This window comes from Felis catus, chromosome A1 (genome assembly GCF_018350175.1).
Source record: "Felis catus isolate Fca126 chromosome A1, F.catus_Fca126_mat1.0, whole genome shotgun sequence".
NCBI lineage: Eukaryota > Metazoa > Chordata > Mammalia > Carnivora > Felidae > Felis > Felis catus.
Genome location: NC_058368.1, coordinates 96453364 through 96459363, shown reverse-complemented (window position 1 = coordinate 96459363; position 6000 = coordinate 96453364). Strand labels below are relative to the sequence as shown.

Sequence of the window (6000 nt, the reverse complement as noted above, 5' to 3'; positions counted from 1 at the left end):
ATGTGAAGCAAGACTGCCAAATTATTTATCTTTCATTAAAGGAGAAAATCACACATAATTATCTCTGGTAAATGAGCATGTTTGTGAAACTTTGCATGGGGCTCAGAAATAATAACCGTAAAAAATTCTACATTTAGTCAAGTTAAAATAACTGTCTGTTTTTATGTAAATTTTAGGAAAGGGACTTCTGAGCAGGCAAGGCATTCAAAAGGGGGTATAAATAGCCCTCTGAGCCCTGCTTGATCATCACGAGAGATGGAGCAACATGGATCTCTGCATCCTAGCGGAGTAGCTCATCCAGGCTGAAGGTAGTTTTCTATCCCTGTCACCTAATTACTGAGCAATTACATTGTGTAGCTCTATAATTCATGCATCAGCACGTAACGACTGAACGCTTTTTAGCTAGAGAGACTTGGAATCTCATTCCAAGAAAGGAAGCAGATATGCAACACTTTGTGGTTTTATTCATTGGTGTATGTGTGTGTGTGTGTGTGTGTGTGTGTGTGTGTGTGTGTGTGTGTGTTTTGCAAAATTAAAGAGGATGTGCCAGACAAAGATATCAAAGAAGAATGTGCATTTCAGCATGGAGATAATGTGCAGGTGCCATCACTGAGCTTTTGTAGTCAGGAGCAAAAGTTAGAGCCAGCCAAGCTGAGAACTTTGAAATTTTAGCATAGAATTGCTTTTGGTTCCAAAGATAAGCTTATGAGTATTCAGGAAGCAAGGACATGCCAAATCAAGTTTCCTTTGCTGTTTCAGAACAACTCCCAAGTTTTTGTTTGTTTTGTTTTGTTTAGGGGCAAACTGCTCGGTGTGTAAATATTCCTGGCAGAACTTCTGAATAGACATCTCCTGGTATTTTCATTGATGAATCTTGTCACCATAGAAAGAACAAAAATATGCTCCATGTCTTAGCTATTCTAGGAGAGACTTGGATTAGAGTGGAAGATTTTTTTGTTATTCTAGTGTGATCTAGTCAAAGATTTTTACAGATGCAGAGACTTAGAGAAATTCACCTTAGGGAAACAACCTGGCTGCTTCTGGTCACCGAACCCTTTTCTATTATTCATAGTTGCTTCAAGAGCTCAAACAAATTTTCACAGATACTATTGTGTTAATTAATAATTAAGGCACCCCTTTCCTTCTGAATAGAGGTCCAGATGACCTTTTTATAGACAGTATTGTTTTCAAAAGAAACTGTGTTCATTATTTTACAAAGTCATATCTCAGGTTTCTATTTCATTCATCTTATTTATTTGTTTGACTTGGGAGATCTGTCAGACCTTCCTCCTATTTTCACTGCTTCTTAACTCATTGTGATCACCTGAGTTCACGGCCATTGTTTTTTACCAGGAGAGAGAATTTGGGGAGCCACCTTGGTGCACTTTGCACTGTTACTTACTTTACCCCCATAGATTATTTAGATTGACAGGGTCTCCTTCACTCTATTGCCAAAGGTCTAAAAATACCAATTACCAATACCAAAGATTTAAAAGTATCAATTTCTTCATTAGAACTGTAGAATGTCAGGTCTGGGAGAAAAAATGGAAAGCTAATCAAGTCTATCTCCTTATGTTCTAAAGATGAAGAAATGGTGATTTACACCCAGATGGAATTAGTAAGCCTCAAAAGTGAGTCCAAGTTTTGGGTCTCTGGATTGGGTCCTCTTTGTCCAATACCCTGCACCCCTGATGCAATTTTCCTGCAGTGTTTAGTGTCTGACTTATCTTCTCTCTTTCCAAGTGGAGTTGCCAACAGTACCCCCTTGGGGTATGATGCTTTCCTTGTGTGTCCACACTCATTCCTGGGCCTTACTGACCCTTTGTGGCTCCCGTCCGCTATTAGTGTGACAGCTCATTCCCGTCTGTGAGCCTCTGTGACATCTATTTTCCCAGCCATCATTTTCCTTCCTCTGTCTCTGTGCCTGGGAGTTTATCTGAAATCTGTTCTCAGGATAAACTAGTCAGGCTATAAATTCCCCTTATAGGAATTTTGGACAGGAACAGCCTGACTTATCTTAGAACTTTGTCACATCAGAGAATTAGAAAATGTGCTTCATCTTCTCACAGGAGGTATCCCTCAGCATTTTTAGCAGGAAAAATAAATAAGTTTTTAGTGTTTCTCAGGCACGTTTTCTGCTTTCCCTTTTAATTTTTTAGTAAGCAATCCACTTCCTGGATGACCATGAACATATGGCATTAGTAATAATAAGTCATCATGAGGATGAGGACTTGGAATGATAATACATCAGAGTTCCTGAATAGAATGAGGAGCCCAATTAGGACCCGGATCTAAAAGTGTCATAGTTATTGCTGGTAAAGATGGATTGGGTGATGCTCCTTGAAGCAGTTTCCATCTTGAATTGATCTTACTTTCTCAGCAACTTCCTGGCTGCAAGCAGGAGTGGGAAAGCAGAGAGGTGTCCTGTCTGTGATCCATGCAGTGAACAGTAGGAGAGCAGACCCAAACACAAGGGAAGGTTCTCCTCCAGAAAGTTACCCTGCCCGAACCACAGCCATGCACTAATGTAAGTGGGGCTCCTTCTAGTTGTCCTGGTCAGACAAGTCCCTCTTCTCAGGAGGAATGAGTCCCGCCCAGGAAGCGATGTCAGAAGATTCATTTGGGGCATTCCAGAGAGGTAGAAAATAATGGTGTCAATGTGTAGAATCAGGAATATGGAAAGTAAATTTTTCTTAAAAGAATGCTTCTTTCTAAGTACTAATTGGTCAAAACTGAAGTTGAGGAAAAGAGAAGTTTCTCTTTCAGTGGCATCTCTCATGTAAGAGCCAAAGTCTTTCTTTCTGGGAGGTTGTAAACGAGGGAAGCGTGAGTGGATGAAGCACATGGATGGAATCTCTTAGTGTGCAATTTCAACTTCAGACCACGTGCCGCTTACCTAAATCCAGGAAATTACAGGTCATGTGTTTTTAAATTTTTTTTTGGAATGTTTATTTGTTTTTGAGATAGAGAGAGAGACAGAGCATGAGCAGGGGAGGGGCAGAAAGAGAGGGAGACACAGAATCCAGAGCTTGAACTCACAAGCTGCGAGATCATGACCTGAGTGGAAGTCGGACACTCAAACAACTGAGCCACCCAGGTGCCCCAAGGGTCATGTCTTTTTAAAATTGTGAATCTATGCTTATGCTGGAAGAGTTGAAGTAAGAGCTTTTTTCCTTCTCTTCCCCCAAAATCATTATTTATTTATTTTTTCTGGAAGAATGGACTTGGAAGAGCTGAGCTATCCAACTGTGTCACTACATCAGTCTTGTGTCAGCACACTAAAACAGGCGGAACCCTTCTTTTAAACAATGCTTGTGTGGGCTCGCATTTGAGTTTGTCTTCCATGCTTATTTATCTGCTAATTTGAAGTGAGGTAGCCTGCATGCTTATCAAACATTAAAGTGCATACAAATAGCTGGGTGTCAACTGTAGACAGTGTGAGGTTTTTACCTTACTTCAGGCAAAGATGTTAGTTAGCCTCCCACAGTTTCGTTTCTGGGACAGAAGACATGAGATTCATGGTCCAGAGACAAAAGAATTTATTACTCATGATATAGTGGGCAGCATGAGGTTTATGTTCACATGAGTTTCCCTTGCTCTTCAAGTCCCAAGTCCCATGGGGCAATGCAGAGTAGTCTAGGGGGTGGCTGTGCATGCTGTGAATTTGCCTCACCACTGAGTAACCTGGAATGTAAGAAATCTTAATCTTAGGAAGAGATGCAAACAAATCTGCTCTACCCTTGCTCCAGAGGGAGACATTATTATTAACCTCAACAGCAAACATATTTACCTCTCTCTTCTGGAGAGAGATACTATCTCTCTCTTCTAAGACTATTTGCTATACAAACATTCTTGAAAACAAAAGCTCTCAACATTTTTTTTTTTTTCTCAGAAGACTTGATAGTATGAGCTATTCATGGAGAAGATCCCCCAACACTGGGAATTTGTCTGAATTAGTATTTTGGTTCAGTTGGTCTGCGGTGGTATCTGAAATTCCTCATTGATAACAAGCTCTTGGGTGATGCCAATAGCCGTGAAGTAGTGATTACATTTATTCCCCTCTGTAGCCTATCATTCTGTCTTGACTTGAACATGTAGCAAAGCAAGGGGCACCTGGGAGGCTCCGTCGGTTAAGCGTCCCACTTCAGCTCAGGTCACGATCTCGCAGTTTGCGAGTTCAAGCCCCACATCGGGCTCTGTGCTGTCAGCACAGAGCCTGCGTGGGATCCTCTGTCTCCCTCTGTCTCCTCCTGTCTCTCTGCTCCTCTCCCTCTTGTGCTGTCTCCCTCAAAACTAAATACACACTAAAAAAAATGCGGTAAAAAAAAAAAAGAAAGAAAACAAACATAAAAAAACCACACATCTGTGACAAGCAGGCCTTGGAATAAAACTAACGGATAGCTCTCTGTTCCTAAAGGAAAATAGCTATTCCCACTCCTTCTTCTTCCCTTTGTCTAATCTCTGCCCTGTTCTCTCTATCTCATGCATACTGTGTAGATATAGAGAAATCCTAACCACACACACACACACACACATAAATATATACATATACGTGAAATGACACAATTAGTGTAGTGAACTTACAACATTGTATAATGCCCACATGTTCCTGCCATCATAAGAACTCTTCGTTATTTGGGTTTTCAAAGAGAGAATTTTGTCCCGTGGTTAAAAGCAGAGTCTCTGGGGCCAAACTTCCAGGATTCAAATTTGGAAGTTACTGTTTACCACATCTGTGAACTTTGCCTGGTTATTAACCCTTGTTATAACTCAGGTTCCGCATTTGAAAAATGGAAATGGTATAATCAGGTGTCAGGTGTGTGGAAAAAAATATGACCCCTAATAATAGCTACATAACTGTTTGTTATTCATATCGCTAGTTCCACTAACACACTTTTCAGTTTGCTGTATTCCTTGAAAGCAAATTATGAAATGAATTGGCAAAAGAACTTGGTCTTCCGCAGAGCAATATTAAAATTGATGTTTATGATATTAAGAATTTGTCATCAAATAAATTACAGTTCTCACCAATAGCACGTTATGTTATTGAAGACCCAGCAGCTATAAACTTCTGGTCATTATGAAAGTAGAATAATGCTCTAAATTACATAAATTTGGGATATATTTATTATATGAAATATCACAGACTAAATATGTAATTAATGTCCTTTGTTACCTTAGTATAATGCTTTAAAGTCCCATAAATACACATACACATAATGCATATGACTGCTCTGTATCATAGCATTGATCTAAAGTTATACTATTGATTTAAGAAAACAGTTAATTAACATTTTTACTGTCCGTTAATTTTCTGTACAATTCATTTCAACTTAGCAAATATAAATGAATGTGTGTTATTTGGAACTTGCATTACTAGGCACTAAGGATACAAAAACAACTAAGATTAGCCTTTAATGACCTCACCCCCTCATGGAGGAAAGATTGTGCATTATAACATGATTATTTAATATATCTATAATATAATAACTCTCAGAACACTGGGCAAGCGTCAGTAACTTTTGGCTTCCTGAGACATGAAGGACATCAGAGTTTGAGATAACCATGGCTCTTTTCCCTCATAAGAACATTTCCTGAAGAAGTTTCCTTTTTGCTGTTTGCCCTCTGCAGTGTGTAAATGCAGGGCATTCATTCGTTGATTCACAGTAACATATGAAGTTTTCTGCTGTGTGCCAGGTATCTAGAGGAGGTACCCCAAAAATAAAAAAAATAAAAATAAATAATGGTTTACAGCCTCCAAGAAGCGCAGTGTGTATAGAAAAGGCAGACAAATAAACAGTAGGTTGGCAATGATGTCTGAAGCCTCAGTGACGGGGATAATTAATGCACAGGTGTCAAGGAAGGTCTATGCTTTTTAGAACACAGTGAAGCTGGCTCTGTTATTCTTTTCTTTCATTTTACTTTTGAGGTATGAGAGCGATGGAACACCTGTCTGCCTTTATTACCCATTCTTGCTTTATTGTCAGTAACTGTTGATTT

The 6000-nt window shown here is 39.4% G+C and overlaps 1 long non-coding RNA gene across 1 annotated transcript in view; it reads left to right on the top strand.

Moving 5' to 3' along the window:
* The first annotated feature begins 233 nt into the window (after window positions 1–233).
* LOC111560532 overlaps window positions 234–6000 on the top strand; it is a 142549-nt gene continuing 136782 nt past the window's right edge. The window contains exon 1 of the long non-coding RNA XR_002742468.2: window positions 234–308. This is a non-coding gene — a long non-coding RNA (uncharacterized LOC111560532). The remainder of the gene's footprint in view (window positions 309–6000) is intronic.